Source organism: Diceros bicornis, chromosome 9, assembly GCF_020826845.1.
Source record: "Diceros bicornis minor isolate mBicDic1 chromosome 9, mDicBic1.mat.cur, whole genome shotgun sequence".
In the NCBI taxonomy this organism is placed as follows: domain Eukaryota; kingdom Metazoa; phylum Chordata; class Mammalia; order Perissodactyla; family Rhinocerotidae; genus Diceros; species Diceros bicornis.
Window position 1 is genome coordinate 29,180,934 of NC_080748.1, and position 23,516 is coordinate 29,204,449.

Below are 23,516 nucleotides of genomic sequence, written 5' to 3' on the forward strand. Positions count from 1 at the left end.
GGCCTGCCCTGGAAGAGTGTGGCCTTGGGGGGAGGTGACTCTGCAGCTAAGGCAGATCCTGTAGGAACAAAGAGCTAGAATCTCTGGCTGATCTCAGTTCCCTCAGCCAGACAGCAACTCTTTCCTTGAAGGAGGATCTGGGTGGCACATTTGCGTGTCTCCCACAGGGATGAACCCGCATTGCATTTACTCATTGTTTCTTTTGGACTTATGTTGTCACAAGGCCTTGCTTGAAAATTTAGAAAATGTTGTCCTCAGTCTAAGTCCCATCCAAGCATCCCTTGTGCTGCCTTGTGGGGCCCAGAGTGCAAGGACCATGGTAATTCTGTGCTGGGATGTATGGGCAACAGTGACTATCACAAGTCCTGACACATAGTGAGTGTCAAAGATGAACCCCAATCACAGAGAATGGCAAAGAGTAAACCTACTGCCACTCTCTAGGTGCCAAAAGTAGACAGCAAGACTTCAGCGATCAGTGCAATATGGTTTATTACTCGTAGCAGAGCAAATAGCAGGAGCATTAGTAAGGTGATACTGATGCCAAACCAAGTGGGCTCGCCTCCTGGTGAGTTAAATAAGACTCTACACCAGTGGAAGTTGTCTCACAACGTAAAGTGTATATGCAGCAAATAGGAGGCCATGGGGAATCATTTCCAAAGTCACTGCGTCCATGAACAGAGGGAAGCAGGAACTTTTATTTGGTTGGGGAATGAGTACTCAAAAGGTAGAGGTGGGTATTCGCTTGCACAGCCTCAGTTGGAGAAGATGCTTCCACATAATGAGGCTTAAGCTCCTCCTGGAGAGATCTTTGCAGTAAAATAAGGCAAAGGTCATGGGCATAGCTCTTGTGGTGAGGCTTGGTCAGTTTCAGGATGGCTGGTGGTTACATCTCAACACACAAAAGAAAAAGCAACTAGTTGGAAAAACAGTTAATTGCTTCCAAACTCACCTTTCAGTTTCTCGAGGCACCTAGTCGGTGACAAGACCAGTTCCCCAGGATCCCTTGTGAAACATGATGAGTCTGATGGGTGCTACACACAATATACTTTGCAGCTGAAGAACCCAGGGCCAAAGGCCCAACACCTTTTTGAGCAAACTGTAAACAATGCAGCAAGAAAGAAGCTAATTCCCCTTGGCAAGGGAACAGACAGTTACATGGTAGTTACGCTTGGCCACACCTTCATCTTCTTTAGTGTCAGGAGATGGAGGGGCCTTGTGGTCTGGCACAGTCAGCAAGAACATGTAGGATGCTCAGGACCTGGGGTGGGTGGTCTCTCCCAACAGGAGGCATTCATAAGTGTTTGTTGAATGAATAAATGAGAAGAATAGCGGGATCTGCTTGAAGTGGGAGGTGTTTATCAGATTTCAATCGGTGGCTTGGAATGGAAAACTTGTTTCTGTCATAGATAAGTATAGTTTTAATTGTGCAGTTTTACCCGTAACTTGGTCTCAGTCTACTTGGGACCTTGAGGAGTGCTGGAAAGAAATATAGGTGTGTAGGAGGGTAGGACATTGGCAGATGAAATGCAAATTTTGCTGGCAAAATAGAGAGGCATTTTTGGGAAACAGGTTGACGAGACTTAGAACTATTGGCAACACTGCTAGAAATTCCCACACAGTGCTCTTCTGTGATTGGTTATTAAGTTGTAGCTGCAAGCTGCTATCCAAGTTTTAAATAATCCTCTGAAATGTGCAATTCTCCATGGGATGGTAGATTAAAATTCATGCTCTCTATTTCCTATACTTCGGGACATTTTCCTTTTAAAATTCACTTCCATTTGTATTGTGGGAAGTAAGAGAGACTGAAAAGAGTTTGTAAGATAACCGAGGTAGCAATAACCTGAAAGGGGCTGGCTGGGGAGAGAATTTCCTCTGTGGGGTTAGGGATTAATAATGTCATCTTGTTAAGATGCTAAGAACGGCTCGAACTGTTTTAACTGAGAGATTAAATTGGATCAAGTATCAGGGCCCAGGACTAGATTGGGTTATCCACTGGATAAAACCATAAAGTGTCTCAAATCCATCCTTACAAGTAAAAAGTGGCGATTTGCTCTATCATCAAAATCAAGCCTTCAAGACCTGGGGTAAAACAGTGGCGAGGAGTCACTAGGATGTGTGCATTCCAACTCTGCCCTGCTTTGGTGCCTCTTTCTCTCCTCTCTTGTACCCATTTCCCACGTCTAAGATCCTGACTTGTCTTCTCTAACACTTCCACCCTCAGAGGTCTCACCATCTAGGAGGCTCAGAGTCTTTATTGGTTATATCAGTGGTTCTCAAACTTTAGCATACATCAAAATCACCCAGAGAGTTTGTAAAAACACGGACTTCTAGGCCCTGCCTCCTGAGCATTCAGCAGATCTGGGGTGGTGCTTATGATTTTGCATTTCTAACAAGTTCCCAGGCAATGCTGCCGCTGCTGTGCCCAGTACCATACTTTGAGAAACTTCGATCTGTGTATCTTCTGTTTTGCACTCGATTGTAAACACCTCAGGATAGGAAACGTCCCTTCCCATACTGCTATTGAAGTTTTCATATGTGTCTGTCTTGTCTGGCACATGTATCTTATCTACTCAAAAAGTGTTAGTTCCGTTCACTATTCTCCAAGTCCTTATTTGGGTTATAAATTCTTTGAAGAAAGGAGTCTTTAATCTATGCAGCTATGTGCTTAGGAAGTACTCAATAAATACCTGCTACATAAATGGATGGATGGAAGATTCTTGATTTTAATCAAGGTTTTCTCCTAAGACTTCTAGATTCCTATTTTATTCTGTTATGAATACCTTCAGTTTTCCTCAAACACAGTCCCAGTCCAAAAAGTAAAATATCTTTTGTTGGTTGGGTGTGATGGAAAGACTGGCAAATTAAAATGACTCACTTCAATGTAGTTCCCAGTTGACCAATAAAAGATAATCTTCCCATCCTGGGGGCTTTCGCACTGCTGAGTTAAGTGACAAGGTCATGGGTTTTTCTGGCTGATGTCTCTGCAGTCTCTTGGCGCCAGTCTCTTCTCACTGGGGTTCCTTTGAACTGTTGGAGATACAATACAATGGTTTTCTTTGTCTGAAAGTCATTTTTTACCTCAACCTTGGCAATGGCAGCAGGGCTGAGGCTGCCTGATACTTGCAATTTTGTTTCTCTGTCCTCAATGGGCTTGATTCTTGCAACTGTTTCCAGTTTTGGAGGAATATAAGGAATATCAAGACTCCTGCTGTTACCAAGTACAGGAGCTGAGTCTCCACTGGGGCAAGAAGCCAGGAGAGTAGAGGTAACTCACTGTATATTTCAAACGCACCATTGGAGCTCAGCACTTTGAAACAATCCCCTAAAAAGTCAAATAATTTGGGAAATATAAAAATTACCTCTTAACTGGTCATTTTTAAAGAATGAAATTCATATCTAGCTTTTCATTGTTATGGATAAATCCATCCTCTATTTTGACAACTAAGAGAGAGTGAGTCTCCTTATTTGTAATTATAAGGGTAACTACCTTTTTCTGCGTACAACTGTTCCTGTGAGTACATAGTTTTAAGGGCTCTTCAACTTTTGGCTTTACCCTGCGTTAGTTCTGGTCTGTTGAAAAGCAGATCCTAGCACAGGGTTAGATATTCAGAGACTTATCGGGGGACAGAGCAGGGCCAGGTGGAGCACAGCAGACCTTGAGATCCAATGCAGGTCTGACACCTGGAGAAAGAGAGAGGGAAGGAGGATTGTGTGGGAAATATCAAACTGTGGTGTTAAAAGAAAAGTTTCAGGTCTAGGTTTGTGGGGAGTCTTTGGGTTAAGGGTGTCCCTTGGAGGAATCATGTGTCTCTCTGGAATGAGCCTGCATTAGTCCTCACTTAGTACCCCCACTATGCTCAGTTGTTGGCTGGGAGAAGCTGAGAGATGTGTGGCCTCAGAGGGAAAGTGGTGGTGAGTCCAGAGGGCAGCAGCTTAGGTTACAAGATGTCCTCACAGCAGATCTGAGAGCTCGTTTCCATGGCCACCACAGCCTGTAAAAACATACAGTCGTTCCTCAGTATCCCCTGGGGAATTGGCTTCAAGACCCCCTCAGATACTAAAATCTGCAGATGCTCAAATCCCTTATATAAAATGGTGTAGTATTTGCATATAACCTATGCATATCCTATATACTTTAAATCAACTCCAGATTACTTATAATACCTAATACAACATAACTGCTAGGTAAATAGTCATTATACTGTATTGTTTAGGGATTAATGAAAGGAAAAAAAGTCTGCACATGTTCAGTACAGACACAACCATCACAGGCCTTTCTATCCACAGTTGGTTGAATCCACGGATGTGGAACCAGAGGATAGGGAGGGTGTACTGTATTCTGTTTTCACTGCCCCGTGGATACAGCATGATGAGAATAACAGTTGGGTGTCCTACCTTTCCCTAGCTAAGGATGGCTGTGAATGATTTCTGCCTAGAATTTGTATCTTGGATAGAATGACTGAGAGATTAAAAACAGCTGAGGTGAATTCATCTCAGCAGCCACTGCCTTGGTTCTTGACTGCAATTTCTGAATCTAGTTCCCAAACTTTCCCTTCAATTTTTAAATTACTCCCCTTTTTCTGCTCGAATTAAATGTGTCATTTTTGTTGCTTGAAACCAAAGAATGCTGATTCATCTACTGACTATGATTTTGGGGCTTTACCTAACCTTTTTGCTCTACTTACTAAATGTGGGGGTTGGGGAGGTTAACTAAGAGAATATGTAAAATATTTGGTACATACAGGTGCCCAACAATTTTTCCCCCTTCAAAACTGATTTCATATTTCAATAATATATGTCTCTGAGATTTGAGTTTGAATAAAATTGCATTACGTTGTGAATGTTTAATTTTACAAACATCACACTACCACTATTTATTGAATGTCAACTAAGAGCAAAGTAAAATTCTACAAAGGATGCTCAAGACAGGGTTCCCAGTCTCAGAGGGGAACAAAAACTTTCTCAAAGATCTTAACTCTCTATTGTCTAGAATAAAACTGAAAATACTTTTCTCATCATTTAAGGCACTCTGTATCTGACCCATCTTTCCTTTCTAGCCTTATTTCCCATACCTGCCCATCACATCCCCAGACTACCCACCAGACAGAGCCCAACGTACCCTTCTTGCATGAGGGCTCTTCTCATGACATTGCAACTACCCATTTGTCTTGTACCGCTTGTCCTGCACCCCAGAGTTCTGCTGTCTCAAAATCCCACCTGTCTTCATGGCTGACCTCTAATGTCCTCTGCACGAAGCCTTCTGGAGTCTAAAGCAGCCCCAGTGCTTTCTGACCTCCTCCTCTGTCCTTTCTAGCACATTTTCTTTTGTAGCTGGTAGCTTCTTGCTCACAGAGTGGTTAAGTGTGTCCACACTTGAACTCCTCCCAGGACTGAGGGTAGGGCTTGCATCTCACTACTCTTTATTTCCTCAGAGTACCCAGCACAGCGTCTGTGACATAAGTGCTCCCCAAGTGATAACTAAAATCAGTGGGAGGAGGGCGGACGGGAGGAATACAATGTGATGATGGCGGAGGGCAATAAGTTGCTCAGTGCTCTGTGAGAGGTACAGATAAAACTCTTTTTAAATTTTATCTTTTAAAATAATTTCCAACTGTAGAGAAATGCTGTAACTGCAGTACAAAGAACTGCATATCTTTTACCCTGATTTACCAATTGCTAATATTTTGCCACATTTGCTTTATCATTTCCCACTCCTTCTGTCTATATATTATTATTTTTTGAACCATTTGAGAATAAGTTGCAGAAATCCTGCCACTTGCCCCTAAATACATCAATGTATATTTACTAAGAATAAAGACATTGTTTTACACAGCCATAGCACAATTATCAATTTCAGAAAATTTAATATCAGTGCAGGATTAATCTATACCTTAATTAAATTTCTCCAATTGTCCCAACATCTGTTATATTATTATATCTATTATACCATTTTTTTTCTGGTTCAGGATATAACTTAGGATCATATGTTAAATTTAATTTTCATGACAGATAAAATTTTAAGGACAAAGATAACATTTTTGGGGAGTTAGGTTTCTACTCAAACTCAAGATGCATGTTTTTGCTCATACCAGGAATTATGATAGCATAGACTCTCAAAGAAGAGAGTCTATGCCCTTGTACTGGATGCTGTGTTTCTGTTGCTTTTTACTGGCAGATGCGTCAGAAGCTCTGCCAGGATTGAGACCTAAGGGAGCTCTCCCTTCTTGGTGGTGGGAAAGGCGTCGGAGGGGATGAGATGATGGCTGTCTGCTTGCTATTGCTCACATTTTTCAGAGATCGGCAAGGAGGTGCACTCCTGTGAGACCCAAAAAGGCAGGGAACACTCACTCAGAAGTCGTTTTTGTGAAGCAATATTATTGATGTTAATTATTAATCATATTTATTATAAGATTCCAAATTAACATGATTAACACAATTAACTGTCTTACAAGTACAGAAACACAAAATATTAGCCTTTTACTTACAAAAGTGTAGTTACTAATTTTAGCCTTTGATGAGTTGAAAGGCAAGTTTACCCCAACGTTACTGACTGGAGATGCTAAGGGAGAAGAGAGACCATCTCTTGGATCCCTTTGGCATGCTCCTGAAACTTTTAATATTCGAAAGCCCTGAGGTTCATTCTTATTTAAAATCCGTTCGCTTCAGGAGGGGAGCTCATCTTGCTTGGCTCCCACCTCCTACCCCTTTGCAGAGAACTTTTACCACAATAGACCTTTCGAAAACACACCAGCTCTTCTTCCTGGATTGTCCATTCTCCCCTTGTTGGATTTTCTCTTTCACAGTTAAGACCTAGTTCAGTGGCCACCTCTTCCACGAGGTCCACTGACCCTTCACCAGGTACTTGTCCTCTCCTCCGTGCACCTCCAGCATTTGCTCAGGGGTATAGCAAGTCACACACTGTGCTGTCAAGTCTCTATTTCTGGTCCTGGAGATCATAAATGAATTTCTTCTTTGTCTTCTCTATATGCAACAAGGTTTCTGGGACATGGCTGGTGACCAAGGAATGACTGAATCCTTGACATGATCTCACAAGGACCTTCTAAGAATCCCTGAACATTCATTGCTTAATTTTGGAGGCTGCTAGTCCTCATTCTCTGTGCTTTCCTTCTCTCTGAGGCCTTTCAGTTACTTAATATTTTCTCGGGCAAAATCGATACTGCAGCTTTATTGCAGTCGAGAAGACTTTCAGATTACAAAGCTGCTGTGGTGGTTTGGGGGGATAATTCCATTTGAAGCCTGTTGGAAAGCAGAAACCTGGAGGGGCCTGCGAATTCATCTTGTCACTTCTACTTCTCTTTGACTGATGGGTATTTTTCAAGACCTCTAGGGGTGGCAATTTTGTACGGCCCTGGACAGAAACCTTTACAGTGGCAGAATAATAAAGCATGTGTGACAGTTTAGAAACATAAAAATGGGTGTTCCCAGATGTCCCAGCAGAGACTACAGCTTCTCCAAGTCAGTCAGGGCTGGGACTGAAAAGAAATCTAGCCACACTAGAATGATATATAGAATGATATGCTAATGTAGCTGGTCTCCCAGATAAACCCCCTGGTCCCCCTGTCCTCTCCTCCCATCTTGTCAGTTCAGCAGATCTGGCCGCCCAGACCACTGGCCCTTCTTGTACTCAGCAAATTTGCTATTCCAGAGTCTCATCTTATCCCACCTCCTGCTCCGCTTTTGCTCTATCTCCTAATCCTTGGAATTCTATCTGGATGTAACCTCAGCCTCTGGGCACGAGCACTGTATATTCTGTTAGTGCTGTAATGGCTAGTGTATAAGCTGTGGCTTAAAAGAGCCAAGATTACCCGATTGCTATTAGATCAAAGTTTTGGCATCTTATATATATATAAAGATGCATCCTATATTCTAGTAAGTAAGTTCAATAACATGTCACCTACCCATTTAAAATGCTAATTAAAGAAATGAGACATCTCTCGTCACTATCACAGTAGTGGGAGTTGTAAGAAAAAAAAAGGCCAGATGCATTTTGCTTTGTTTCTTAGTAACCATGAACATCTTTGCTCTATATTTGTGTCTCAGTGATGCTCCTCTCTTGCTGCTGGGCCAGGGCTATTGTTAGCACAGCACATGTGGGCCACACCAGTCATGCGTGTCCTAGGAGGTTTCAGTTTACAAAAATAGGCAAAACTTGACTTTTCATAGTTACTTCCCTTGTAATTAAAATGGCATTATTTCTTAAGTTAGAAAAGGATGAGTTTATGGTAAGAGGAATAAGAGTCTCTTCAAAAAGGCTGAATCTATATTCTTGAACCATTGCCATATATAATAAGAGGCTTACTATTACTTGCAATCAGTTTGAACATTGGCTATAACTAGACAGCGCAAACTGGATAAATTATGCTTCAGGTTCTTTTCCTCTGGAGAAGGTTGATCCTTCCATTTTGGTTGATCCTGGGGAAGTGGAGTAAATGGAAGCATTTTGGCAGAAGTTTCTTTTTTTTTCAAAAGGTGTAGTTAGGAATATGTGTATCTTCCTCTGGATACTTTGTTTTCCACCTCAGATACTATAATTTAAAGCTATATGCTTTGGCTTCTTAGGCTTGATGCTTATTTCATTGTAGATTCTAAATGAGTTCCCGATTCTATTGTTTAGGCAATGCAGTTCTCACCCCATGGAAGTTACAGGAATGACAGCCCGTATGAAGTTAATGAAGACGTTAGTGCTTGTTTTCTTACCACTCATCTGGGACTAGTTTATATTGGAGCGATGCCTTACACCTTCATAAAAGGATTGATGACAAATTGCTTTTGTGAGTTGCTCAGAGCCATCTGGGAGAAATCTGAAGTTCACTGAGGGAAGAAAATTGTTTAGGAGAAAGTCTGCTGCCTCCAATGGGGGATAAAAAAATCTCCTGACTATAGGCAAAAAATCCTGCATCATCTTTTGAAGTAATTGAATTGAAAGGACTTTTTTCTTGAGTTACTCAGCTAACTGCCTCAATTTTCCACCTGGTTTGTTAGTTGAGACTTTTAATATGAGTAAATACCTGGTTATAGTGACGATTGAAATGTTTCAAGTGCAGGGAACCATGAAGATAATGTCCTTTTCTTTCGAGTTTATTTATTTAGCAAACATTTTGGGGTCTGTTGCACGTACAGCTTGGCACTAGGAAGTCATAGTTGCAGCTCCGTCCTCAAGAAGTAGCAGTTTAACTAGGGATTCTGGAATGTGAGCCTTGCCAAGGCAAAACCAGGTGGTGGTTCCTGCATGTCTGCAGATTCTTTGATGTTCTACCGGGCAAAAGGTGAAGGCTAATTTCCCTAGATGTGAATGTGCACGTGAATGTTAGCTTCACTGGCGACTCACTTCTAATGAATAGAATGTGGCGGATGTGATGTGCTAGTACAGGCCATGAAAAGGATACTGCTGAGAAATGGAACTCAGCTTTGTTAGGATAAAAGTTCTGAATCTCCAACCCAAATTACATTCTAGCTGAACAGATAAATCTTTTAATCTAATTGAATTTCATGTAACCCAGCTGAGCCGTGCTAGACCATAAAGATTGTCTAGGCCAGATCTGGAGATCTGTGAGAATGACAATTTAGATTAGGCTTGGCTAAGGTTCTTTAGTTAGCAAGCAGTACAAAGGATGCACACAAGATCCAGCATACATGATGGCGTAAGGGGAGGTGGCTTCCTGGTACCTCCTTTGTCCATCATGGAGATGTTCTGTTCAAAGTCCAGAGGTCTCAGCAGACTTTAATGATGGAGGAATATGTAAGGTCAGAGGAACTCCTGGATTCATAATCCTTTGCTGTACCATAGTTAAATAACTTAATGATATAATATATCTTAGCCTGAGTTCCCCAGAAAGCAGAGCTGGAGGCAAAGGCTTATGTGCTCTTATGTTAGCAAGGAGGGGAACTCCACAGAGCACATGCGCGGGACAAGGGGAGCAAGCAGACAACAAGAGAGCTGTTTGAGGTATCGAGTGTGATAACTGCTTGATCTCAATGGAACCACCTTCCAAGAGGCCATATAAATGACTGCTTCTTCGGATTACCAACTAGGGGAGGATGGTAAGAATTTGTCTGCCATCTCCATTTCCCTAGATCAAAGTTTTGCTTTGTTGGACATTAATTCCCCTGGTACTTATGGGTTACCTGTGTGTGGGTGCCAGTGGGTCCCACAATGTCTCATGCATTTCTGTCAATAGCGAAGCCCTGGGGCAGGAGGTGAGAATGGAGATAAAGTCCTGATGGATTGTAACCCCATTAAGTTGGCCAAAGTCCATGAAGAAAGGGCCACTGGCTGCTACGTCAAAAGTACTAGTGACAGGTGAGGCTAGAGAAGATCTGAAGGGTGTTTGCTGTAAGAGGTGTCTGATACACAATGCTCACCAAATCTACCAAATTCCCCATTGTGTTCCTTGCTGGGCCATCAGGGCACTGAGGTTTCAGAGTAGGGGTCAAGCCACTGACTTCCACAATGGTTATTTTAAAAGATTGCTTTGTGAACTGTGTCAGAATTATCTGAAAGATGGGGATGCCTATTAAAAATATAGATGTCTAGGTCCCACCTCAGACCTACTGATTCAAAATCTCTCAGGATGGGAACCAAGATGGGCATATTTAATAAGTAGCCCAGGCAATTCTTAAGCACACTGAACCTTAAGAATCACTAAGAAAACATAAGATATCAGATTCTATTAGAATTAACTTTACTGAATCTTGCTCAACATGTTCAAAAACAGTATACATCAGAGCAGACTCTGAAGTAATTTCCATATAAAGTAATTTATCTACCAGGTCCCATTTGTTTAAAGAATCCTGACAGGCTATTACCATTTCAATCCATTGACCATATTTTACTTAAAATGCCAAGTACTGAAGCTACTTTGGATATTTGAGTACATTTAACAATATCTACAACCATAGCTCTCATAAAAACACACTTTTGTTGCCACTCAATATTTTTATGAATTTTCCCAGAGCCATGAAGTTAGCCTCACAGGGCCAGCTCTCTGTGGCCTCGGGGCTCCATTACCTGGATGCTGCCCAGCGAGCGGGGAAGAGCAGTTCATGAGGAAAACTGCTGTTGTGAAGCTTTGTGGGTTTACAGTAGAGCACGTAGAGGCCTTGAGTTCAGTCCCCAGAGTCCTAAATTTATGAAGACATATGGTCAGCTAATCCATTTTTTTTCATTGGGAGACTTGGGGTGACTTTCACACTGCACTACACAGGGGGCTGTCGATTCCTTTAAACAGTTTGGAAATTTATAGAAAGAATGATCCATAACTTTCCTCAGCAGCCTGTACCAGTGTTTGTAAGCCTCAGAATCAGTGATTTCAATGATTCCTTTGATCTACCTTGGATTTCTTTTTCTGGAATTCAAACCCAGTGAGAACAAATCCTAGAGTGGTGTAGTATGTACTTAATTGTAACTAATTTTGATTTTAATAGCTATAAACATAAGGTTAATTGTAATAACAATTATAACTGTGATACAAAAATAGAGTTAAAAAGCAAATGAGGAAAGGAATGTGTGTGTAAGAAAGCATATAATAGAAACCATAGAGGAAGAATATCAACAGATATGTTTGTTGAAGAGCATTGCTCCATGGAGGAAGTTACCCCAGAGCTGGACCTAAGATGGTGGCACCATTGACTGCTAAGACATTCTGGAGTCAGAGAGTACCAATGGATAGCAGGTCCAGACTTTCCAGTAAGACCTAGGTGAGATAAGCTGGTCTTGTCCAACATCAGGACTGGCCAACAAAAGAAGTGCTAATCTAGCACAGTCACTATTCTTGTTGTAAGTAACAAGAACTCAGAAAAGAGGAACTTGTCCAAAAATCCATCAAGTACAGTTAGTCAAGCCTACAGTTTGTTTACTAACTTATAGTAATTATGAATTAGGTGGTTTTGTGTATGTGTTTGTGTATGTGTATGTGTGTACTGATGAAATTTTGTGTTTAGAAAACTTTTAAAAATAGGAATTTTGCCTCTTTTGCCTATTTGTCTTAGGTTTCAAATTTTTGAGGGCTCACGTTATGAAAATTTATAAGTTGTATCAGACCTAGTTTATGTGCCTCCTTAGATTCTCATTACTCCTCCATCCCCCCGGGTCTTTAGCTGCTCAATGGAAAGTCCTTCATCTTGTTCCACCTCTGACTGTTCTCAGCCTTTCATCCATCCCCTTGGAGAGGGCTGGGCTCTGCCATGGTCTTCGCTGTGCTTGCCTTGGCAGAAGCTGCATCAACTCAGCATTTAGCCATGGCCTAATGGGACCGAGGGAGGCCCGGCCCTCTCACCACTCCTGACTCATGTGAGGCCCTCACCATAGGATGTGGGACCTGGGTTTCCTCATGGCTGCCCTAGTGGATAGACACTTTGGAAGTGTGGAAGGAAAATTCTGCCTAATGGAAGACAGGAGATGTGCTCCAGAGGATAAATTCATCTCCCTTTCTTCCCCTGATGGACTCTTTTGAGGTGAGGTGGTTTCACAAGGCCTATCTGGAAGTCATGCCACACAGCCAACCAACTGGCCATGTTTGCTTGTGAAGCTGTGGCTTGATCAGTGATATGCTACCATACATTTGCAGACTCTATCTCCTTTCCCCTCTGCTCTTGCTGTCTTGGGATTGCACTTTCCCATAAGGCCTTGGCATGTACGTTTTCCCACAGGCTTTGTTTTCTAGGGAACTCAAGGGAAGATAATTGGAAGCAGGAGTGGGCCTAGAAAGCAGACCCTCAGGCTTGGATTTTGAAGTTGAATTGCCTATCTGTCTGAAAGCCATAGGCACTCCATTGCTGGTGGTAAGCAGACTGTTTAATAACCCAGGCGTGCAGTGGCATCCTGAATTAGTTTTTTATTGCTGTTGTGGAAAATTACCATAATCTTAGTGCTTAAAACAACATAAATGTATTAATTTATTTTCTTAAAGTTTGGTAGGTAAGAAGTACAGCATGTGTCTCATTGGGCTAAAATCAAGGTGTCAGTAGGGCTGGTTCCTTCTGGAGGCTCTAGGCAAGAATCCATTTCCTTGCCTTTTCCAGCTTCTAGAGGCTGCATGCATTCCTTGGTTTGTGGCCCCTTCCTCTGTATTCAAAGGGCAGCAATGTAGCATCTCTCTGACCCTTCTTTTGTCACATCGCTCTCTCTCTTACCCAGGTGGGAAAAGTTCTCTGTTTTTAAGGACTCATGTGATCAGATTGGGTCCACCTGATAATCCAGGATAATCTCCCCATCTCAAGGTACTTAACTTTAATCATATCTGCAAAATCTCTTTTGTCAATATTTAAGGTAAGATATTCACAGGTTCTGGGATTACGACACAGACATCTTTGTGGGGGGCATTATTCTGCTTAATACCTATCTCAATTATTAATGTTTTCATTGTGGTTTATTGCAAAATGCAGGTAGAAGACAAGGCATTGGTAGATATATTGCTGATGCATTTGGTTGTTATGGGAGGAAGAACATTTATAAGGCTTGTGGCATGGGGTGTCTTCTTTTGGTAGCGTTGGTAGCTTTGTAAACAGAGAATAATAGACATATTTAAGCTATACTCTGAGAGCCAGAGTGTTCCTAAAGCTGCTCTAAAGGATTAATTTCTTGCAGCTACCATGAAGACTGTGCTGAAAATCAGGCTCAGGATTTAATTTAAAGGTGGTAGAAGTGCAAGACATTATACGCACCAGCTCAACAGGTCTCCTCTGCCAAAGTCAGGACCCTGATAGGAAAAGATGGGGACTTTGAGACAAGCAATGGGTAACCTTAAATCCCCCAATTGCTCTGGATCCTTATTGGCAGAAGCAGCTCCTTCTCCCTTTCCAAAGGAAAACATCCATCCATCCCTCCTCTCTATAGCCCCCATCCCATTGCCTTAATACCACACAAAGCCTCGTATAAAGTAGATAACATGCTTGTTCTCCTTAAGTCAACTCCCACCATCTTTCATTGCCTTTAGGCCATTAAACAGATTCAGGCCTCAGTTCAGCCTGAATAGGGAAGTATGAGTCCTGCTTCAGGAAGAAATCGTCCTCACAAAGGAACTGCAGATCTGGCTAAGAAGTACCTGGAGGAACTGGGGGAACACGTGTGGGGCCTGATCTTGAAGACGTTAGTCCTGGGAGGGGAGGGATATAAGACTGAAGAGGGAGAATTCATTGACCGAGGGGCACCCATAACTCAGGACCCAGTCTTCCAATAAGACACCTGGTGCTTGTCTTAATAGTTTGCTGGAAGGGCCCCTGGAGCCCTGAATTAGACGTTGGCATTCAGTAAATGGTGTGGAGATGCTATAGTTTCCTTGACCTAGAAAGTGGTCTCTAAGGTTTTGAGAATGGATGGACTATGTATGACTTGAGAAGCCACCATGTGACTATGTCCCTCATCAAGTTTTACATCTCTGCTTATTTTTTAAAATAGTTTCTGGATGAGTGAATTTGAGACATGGGGCAAAGCAGAGCATCATTTGATTGCTGACTCATTTATTCAACAAATATTCACTGAAAACCTATTATATGTCCTATCAATACGCAAAGGTACTGATGACCCAAAGAAGATCCCTTGCCTCAAGGAGTAACTAGTCTAGTATGAAAGATATATACCTGGGGACAAAAGTCATCTACTCTCAAAGTCACGCCACTGTAAATCCTTCGGACCTATATGTTGTGGCATATGAACTTCAGTGCAGTGGTCCTATGATTGCTGCTTTTCTGACATGACAAAATAATATGATCTTATGCTAGGTACAGAAATAAGTGCATACACTTCAATAGACTTATAAAACATTTCATCTGAAGCCTTCAATTTGAAAAAAAGACTTAAGAGGAGAAAACATAGATTCAGATAATTGTTTCTTAAATATATTTGTATCATATCTTTATCTTTTGAGATTGTTACTGGGAGGCTATTGAATTGTTTTTTAAAAATCACTGAAAAAGCACAAACCATTTTGGTGAATTTCTAATTTAAATAGATATGAGCTTAGAGGGATATGCTTTAGGCAAAAATCTCATTAATTCTCCATACTTTCCATTTTGAAATTAACAAAAAGATTTATGAATGAGGGGCAGAGGAAGAAAGATGAATTTCTGTCTTATTTTATTTCATCTGCCATTCAGACGTTATAATTTTTTTAAGCAAGGGGAACCACTTAGGTTTTTTTTTTTGTAAGGAAGATCGGCCCTGAGCTACCATCTGCCAATCCTCCACTTTTTTGGCTGAGGAAGACTGGCCCTGGGCTAACATCCGTGCCCATCTTCCTCCACTTTATATGGGACACCTCCACAGCATGGCTTGCCAAGCGGTGTGTCAGTGTGCGCCTGGGATCCGAACCGGCGCACCCCGTGCCGCCGCAGCGGAGCGGAGCGCCGCGCACTTAACTGCTTGCGCAACCGGGCTGACCCAGAACCACTTAGTTTTTGGTAATTTAAATTCCTTACATAATTAATAGATAGTTTTGCTGGTTCATCAACTTCATTTTTTCAACTCTTTCGTGACTTGCTGCTCTTAGTAAGCACCACACTAATAGTTGAATTTGACGATTAATCTGTAAAACATGCACTTATTTTGAATATTTTTATTACAATTAACATTTTGGAATATTATTAAAAAATGAATTTCAACGAAATTGTTTTGGAACCATTCATGAAAACTCTTATGATAGAAGAAGGGTGATTAATAAATATTTGAGTGACTATTGCAGAAGAAGCAAATTTATAATGTGGAAAAGCAGCCATTTCCTTTACTAAACAATTTCATTCTGTTTCTTTGCATGAGAGGAATACTTGTTGGTCAATTATATATAATTAAATAGAGAATGCTGCATTAGGAGTTCTGAATTCTGGCATCTGTTCCTTGATGTGCTTTGGTTTTGTTTTGGCAAATAATATTAAGAAAATATTATTTTTTCCTATTGTGAAAATAATATGTTTATTCAAACATATGTGTATTAAAAAAACAAAGAAGAAGGTAACTCATAATCCCACCACCAAGAAATAACAACTGTTAATATTTTGTTATCTATTATTCTAGTCTTTATGTTGTAACCATTTTACCAAGTGGACTTACCTCAATAAGGTACAATCAAGAAAAAGCATTATTTTTCCCCCAATGCCGTCAAATGTCTGCTGTTATTTCTTCCCGTCCTATCTTTTGGCGACATCTCTGGCATTCTTCATAGTTTTTCCATTCTCTCTCTTTTTCTCACCTGATTGGCTATGGTGGTGTCGGGGGAGGAGGGAGAATCTCCCTCTGCCCTTTCCCTTAAGGTTCTTCTGGCTGGCCAAATAATCAATGAGACAGGTTAGCAGGAGAAAATAATACCAAGTTTAATAAGATGTATACATGGGAGAAAGCAGGAACACTGCGTTTCTCAACACAATAGCAGAAATTCTCATCTTAAATACCATCTTCTTCTAAAGACAAAGGAGGATGTTGGGGGTGGGGGGTGTCAGTTACAGGAGATTACCACTAAAGCACTGTAAACAAGGGTAAGGTTATTATGCAGATTTAAGACCTCACCTTCCACATTGATAAGTTTCTAGAAATGAGGTCATCCCCCCTCTTCCCAAGACAGAGAGGGAGATACCTTTACAAATGGAGATTTCCCTTATAAATGTAAATGTTTGTCTGGCAACTCCTCGCAGGGCCATCCAGAGAATGTGGCCAGAGAGACAGAATTTCTGATAAGATGGGCTTGTTGGTGCCTTTCCTATTGTAACATCTATTTTACATTATATTACAGCCATCAGATGGAAGATCTGTTCCAGGAAGGAGCCACCATGTCAAATTCTTTAGGCAGTTAGTGGGGGAGGTCAAATGTCCTTCAGAGAAAACAATCAAGGTAAAGAGATATATTTCAGGGTGGCCAAATTTTGATCTCCCACAGTGGAGATATTTAAACCATGCAAATTGGCAAAAACTGAAAATCCAGGTAATGCCTTGCTCCCTCCGCCCTCACAATTATTACTTCAGGTAACCCAGTTCTAAGCCATTGAGGGCATGACATTCTCTTCCTCCCTGGGACTGCGTCAGAGGTTGCCTAATCAATGTGACACTTAGAAAATTTACTGGGAATTCTGGGACACAGGAACTATATCTCTTTTGATAGTGAAGAATATGGATATAAAGATTGAACTTGCTGCCATCACTGTGTCATAAAATTGGAAAGCCATCCTGAGAAAGCAGCTCACAGAGAGATAACAATAAAGTCAAGTACAAAGATATTGAACTGGAATCCTGAACAAATTATGCCTAAGATCTGTGCTAGCTTTGAACTTCTGGTTATGTGAGCCAATAAATCTCGTTCAATGTTTGAGCCAGTTTGAGTTGAGTTTTCTGTTCTTAGCTACTGAAAGCATCCTAATTGGCTCATATGTGGTTTAAACAGATGGTAACTGGGGACTATGCTCATTTCCTCTTGTGAACTGTCCTGAGCTCAGTAGAATCCCATGCTTTGTGGAATTCCAGAGCTATTTTATGGAAATGAAGAGACAACTTCAGAAGAACTTCACAGATATTTGAGGAGTATGAATTATGCATTAAGTTTCCGCAATAGTCTTTCAAGTGCAAAACTCAGGATGTGATGAATTCTCAAGAATCCATCCTATTAGTTTAGCTTAGTTTTGAGGGAACTCGATTGAGCTGAAGAATAATGAAAGCTTCCTAGGTGATATAGAATCTTTGTAATGCTAACAGTCAGTAATTAGTTCCCAAACTGTTATGAAATTCATATGGCTAAAGTTTGGGCAATATTTGTTTCCATCTAACTTTATGAAAATATTTTGCTTTTCATGAAGGTGTTCAAATACAAGTTGAGATACAAGTTAAGAGCTACTATCTTTGAGATAAATCTGGGGTCAAAATTTAGATATGCTTATTGAATAGATCTCATTTTTTTGAGACCAGTTTATTTCTGTTAGTTCTGCTAGTTTCATCAAGCTGGTCTGTATTATGATGCACTTTAAATGAATGAAGTTGATAACTTTTTCTGTGTGTTGTTTTTGTATTCATGCTTTAATCCACCTATCGCGTTGTTATCTTTAAAAAACTCATGGAGCTGCAGACATTTGGTTTTCTCATTGGATGGCCCATTGTTAAAAACTTTAATGTTCCTATGTTAAAATATTTGTGTGTGTGTGTGTGTGTGTGTGTATAAGCAAATATGCTTTCCTGTTACTTTTATTCATTGGTCCCAGTTAATTTCTCTCTGAATGTATCTAACCCAGGAAATGTTGAAGAGGGCTATCATATGATTATTCTGCCTTCCAAGTCTCTTTTCCCAGCTAAAGATTCCCAATTTTTATCCCTTTCCATTTTCATCACATACCTTTGGGCCTTGTCCAACTTGGTGAGGTCCTTCTTAAAAAGAATGTCTCAGTCATTAGAAGAGACTAAAAGAAGTAAAGAATGATAGAGTCAGCACGAATAAACTTACTGGGCAGAGCTAATGAGAATCCTGTGACTGTGTGGGTTTTTTCCTACTCGAGTAATTGTTGGATTCCCAAGGGGAAGGGGAGGGAAATCCCAACTCACCAGGTCTCGGGATGACGCGGGCCCACAGACACAGAAGACCAAACTTGATGCAAACGCAAGAGGTTTATTGAACGGAGCTCCGGGTCGACTCGTGTCTCTCGCAGGAGACAGAGGGGTCGACCCCGAGCCTTAGGGGGCAAGTTCTTTTATAGGATTTGGGAGCATAAAGCGGGAAAAGGTTGGCGCGGTTTTACATGATTGGTTAATTCAAAACATTCAGACAGTTACATTTTATGGCGCGAATTGCTACGGCGCGAAACAGCTATCAAGGTGCACACACATGTCCCCATCTGGCCCCCCTCCACCCCGACCCTCCCAAACTTATCCCTCTGTAGCACTCCCTTGTTCTCAATTTTCTCTGAACAGTTTAGGGTGAGTCTTCCGCGAACAGAGTCAGTTGGGATCGATAGACTCTATTCATAGAAGACTCGCCCCAACTGCCCCTTAAGGTGTTAACATATTAAATTTTTAACATAATTTACATTCTTCATTCCCCACTTCTTCTTTTGTCCCTAGTTCTAATCTTAGAACTTAGTTTTCGGTGTCTACTATTAGTGGCTCATGGCGTGGGAGAGCTTGGTAATGGCGTTGGAGCATCATAGCATGCACTGCATTGACTCTTTTTCTTATGAAAGCAGTAATTCTATTGAAAACACACGGTCCAAAAACCAAAAGTAGAAAAAGAATTAACAAAGGCCCTGCTAGGGAGGATAGTAAGGACGTCACCCAGGGGGACTTAGTGAACCAGGATTCAAACCAGCTTTGTTGGGCCTCCCTGCTTCGCTGCCTCATGTCCAATCTCTTCTTTAATTTTTGCATTGAATCTCGGACTACTCCTGTGTGATCTGCATAGAAACAGCAGTCTTCTTTAAGAGCTGCACAGAGCCCTCCCTCCCTTAAAAACAACAGATCTAATCCCCTTCTATTCTGGAGCACTACTTCAGACAGGGAGGTGAGGGACTCTTCTAGCTTAGAGATGGACTGCTCTAAAGTCCTGAGGTCTTCATCTATAGCATTGCTCAGGGCAGTTAATCCTCTCTCCCCTGCAACTAAGGCTGCAGTGCCGGTTCCTACGCCCGCGGCAACTCCCAGTCCCAGGAGCACAGCTAGGGTGAGGGATATTGGTTCTCTTTTCCTTAGTATAGATTTCTGATCAAACTCATCTTCGAAACTATTGGCAGTATGATAGTAAAGTCTAGGCACTAACTGCACAAGCACGCAAAAATAGGGGTATGCCTTTAGTTTACCCTTGCGATGGGGGGAGTGGCATCCTCCGGCTTGTTTTGCCCCCCCCTCGTCGACCCATGAAATCCCAGTCGGGGGTTCCTATAGCCAGTTTACAAAGGTCAGGGTGTAAGTCTGGCCACCATGTCCAAGGGGAAGCAGTTTTTTGGATTGACCAGGTTATATCTCCTACCTGGGAGACGACTTGCCACGTGAGCAGTTGAGGAGCGTGGGGGTTAGGATTGGACGGTCTGTCTGCCGTCCCCACGACGCAAACGCAGCTTAAGAGGGTTATCAGTCTTTTCCACCTTCCAAAGATCTGCTGCATTCTGGGGTGCCTTCTTCACGTGTGTGGCGTGAACCCAAGAAGTTATACCGTCCACCTTGACTGCTGTGGGTGTAGTGAGGAGCACCACGTAGGGCCCCTTCCAACGTGGTTCTAGCGACCCCGTCCGATGTCGTCTCACAAGGACAGAGTCCCCAACCTGGAACTGGTGCGGTATGAGCAGATCACCAGGCTGGTAAGCCTCTTTTAGCTGGTTCCAGATGTCGCGCCTGACAGCCTCGAGTGCTTTCAAGCGGGCTGACAAAGGTATAGAAGGTACAATGTCAGGGTCATGTATCCCTATTTGTGCCAAAGGGGGAGGGGTTCCATAGAGGATCTCAAAGGGTGTAAGTTTTAAGGGTCCCTGTGGGGTGTTCCGGACGCGGAACAGGGCAAAGGGCAGGAGGGCTGTCCAGTCACTACCGCCGGTCTCCATAGACAATTTAGTTAGGGTCTCTTTAATTGTTCTATTCATCCTCTCTACCTGGCCTGAACTCTGGGGTCTATAAGCACAATGTAATTTCCAATTGATCCCCAGTTAACTGGCCAGTCCCTGACTTACCTGGGCAACGAATGCAGGACCGTTGTCAGATCCAATTACCTTTGGGATCCCGAATCTCGGGAGGATTTCTTCCAATATCTTCTTGGCTACTACAGAGGCAGTCTCTTTTCGGGTGGGGAAAGCCTCTACCCATCCCGAGAAGGTATCTACAAATACTAGAAGATATTTATTTCCATACCGGGCCGGTCTGATTTCAGTAAAGTCTATCTCCCAAAAGGCTCCTGGCCTATTTCCCCGGAGTCTGTGTCCCGTGCTGCATTTGGAAACTGCAGCGTTTGTGAGAGCGCAGGCTCTACAATTTTTATAAACTTCTTCAGCCGTTTTTTTCAAATCTGGTACCTGGTACGGGGAGGCCTGGATAATTTCAATTAGTTTCTGAGGGCTCAAGTGGGTTAGCCGGTGTAGATGTGATAGATATTCTCGCCCTTCTGCAACGGAAAGGACTTTCTCTTCTTTAGTTAGTTCCCCACCGGAGGCAGCTTTGCTGACCTTAGCTCCCTGGAGAGTCAGGACCATAGGTCCTAGTGCCGCCCGCTTGGCTAGGCGGTTCCCTTGAGCTATGGGGTCGGTGCCTTTCTGATGACCTGGGCCACAGTCTTATTTTCAGCTAACCTTAACGCCTGTGTCAGGGCGATAAGCTCAGCCTTTTGTGCAGAAGTCCCTTCCGGCAAGCGGCTTGCCCACAGAGTCTTTTTCCCGTCTACCACAGCCGCCCCAGCCATCCTCTTACCTTCTGCCATGAAGCTGCTGCCGTCGGTGTACCAATTAGGGGCTCCAGCCCATGGCTCATCTGGCAGATTGGGTCGGGTCCCCGTTTCTGATGCTAAGATGTCGCCGCATTGGTGAACAGGTACTTCATCATCTGCTTCGGGCAGTAGTGTGGCCGGGTTTAAGATGGCCGGTGGGGCGAAGGTAATTTTCTCAGTTAGGAGCAGACTTTGGTAGTGAGTCATCCGGGCGTTAGTCATCCATCGATCTGGAGGCTGTCTGATAATGCTCTCCAAGGCATGGGGGGCTACTATGGTTATCTGTTGGCCCAGAGTTAGCTTATCTGCATCTTTTACCAGCTGGGCAGTGGCGGCAATCGCCCTTAAGCAGGAAGGCCATCCACTGGCTACCGGATCCAGTTTTTTTGATAGATATGCGACTGGGCGCTTCCAGGGCCCAAGGGCTTGAGTTAGGACTCCCCGGGCGATTCCCTTTCTTTCATCTACATACAAGGTGAAGGGCTTGGTCAAATCTGGTAGGGCCAACGCGGGTGCCTCTAATAATGCCCGTTTTAGAGTCTCAAAAGCCTTCTGGTGCTCTAGAGTCCAGACAAAGTTCCCACTTTCCTTAGTCAATGGGTACAGTGGAGCAGCCAGGGTAGCAAACCCTGGGATCCACAACCGGCAGAAACCGGCCGTCCCCAGGAATTCCCTTACCTGGCGAGCGGAGGTTGGGGCCGGGATCTGAGTCACAGTCTTTTTCCGGGCGTCGGTTAACCACTTTTGGCCGTCTTTTAGTGTGTAGCCTAAGTAGACTATTTTCTCCTGGCACAATTGTGCCTTCTTCTTTGACGTCCGGTACCTCAACTCACCCAACTCGGCCAGGAGGCGCTTGGTTCCTTCTTCATAGTCTCCCGGGGTTTCCGCCGCCAACAGTAGATCATCTACATACTGTAAAAGAGTCACTTGAGGGTTTTTAACCCTATTGTCAGTCAAATCCCTGTGGAGGGCCTCATCGAACAGGGTGGGGGAGTTTTTAAACCCTTGAGGCAGTCTTGTCCAAGTCAGTTGTCCAGCGATCCCCATATCAGGGTCGCGCCACTCGAAAGCAAAAAGTAATTGGCTCTTTGGGTGCAGCCGCAGACAGAAGAATGCATCTTTCAGGTCCAGGACAGTATACCATTTCCGTGATGGGGGGATGGAGCTGAGTAGGCTATATGGGTTTGGCACAGTAGGGTGTAAGTCCTGCACTCTCTTGTTCACTTCCCTCAAATCCTGGACCGGCCTATAATCAGCAGTTCCAGGCTTTTTTTACAGGTAGGAGAGGGGTGTTCCAAGGAGACCGGCAAGGAACCAGGCATTCTCTTGCCCAGTGTCCTCTCTCCTTACAATAGGCACATTGGTCCTTGTCTTAGGGCTGTCGTCTGCGCGAGCCTGGTCGTGGGGCGTTGCCCAGGTTCCCTGACTGCCTATGATCTGGCCCTGTCGCCTTTATCACTGCGGCCAGTATTTTGGTCAGTTTCTTCTCTTGTCTCCTATCTCTCTTATCTTCCCTCTCTTCAGCCTCCCTTCTCTCTCTCTCTCGCTTTTCCTCCTCACTCTCTCTTTTATGATACACCTTTTCAGCCTCCTTTACCACATCCCGCAAGTCGTAGTCCTGCAGCCCTTCTAGCCTTTGTAATCTCCTTTTTATATCTGGGGCAGACTGTCCAATAAAGGCCATAATGACAGAGGCCTTTTGCCCTTCCGAGGATGGGTCGAAGGGCGTATACCTGCGGTAAGCCTCCATCAATCGTTCTAGGAAAACGGAGGGAGGTTCAGTGGGCCCCTGCTGGATCTCTCTTACCTTAGCCAAATTGGTGGGCCGCCTTGCGGCCCCTCGGAGACCCGCCACTAGAGCCCGGCGATAAACGGACAGCGCCTCCCTACCTTCAGCCGTGTTATAGTCCCAATTGGGCCGGTTGTGCGGAAACCCTTCTTCCGCCTCAGCTATCGTTGCCGGCTGCCCGTTGGTGCCTCGGATATTCTTTCTTGCTTCCTGTGTGATTCTTTCTCTCTCCTCCGTGGTAAAGAGTGCCTGTAAGAGCTGTTGACAATCATCCCAAGTGGGCTGATGGGAAAACATTAGGGACTCTATCAGGGCGGTTAATCCGGCGGGGTTTTCTGAAA

The 23,516-nt window shown here is 43.2% G+C and overlaps 1 long non-coding RNA gene across 1 annotated transcript; it reads left to right on the forward strand.

Annotated features, from left to right (window-relative positions):
- The first annotated feature begins 12,149 nt into the window (after nt 1–12,149).
- Nucleotides 12,150–14,061, forward strand: LOC131409937 (uncharacterized). The gene is made up of 3 exons (XR_009221084.1): nt 12,150–12,801; nt 13,157–13,239; nt 13,607–14,061. It is a non-coding gene; the product is annotated as an uncharacterized LOC131409937 (long non-coding RNA).
- Nucleotides 14,062–23,516: the final 9,455 nt, after the last annotated feature.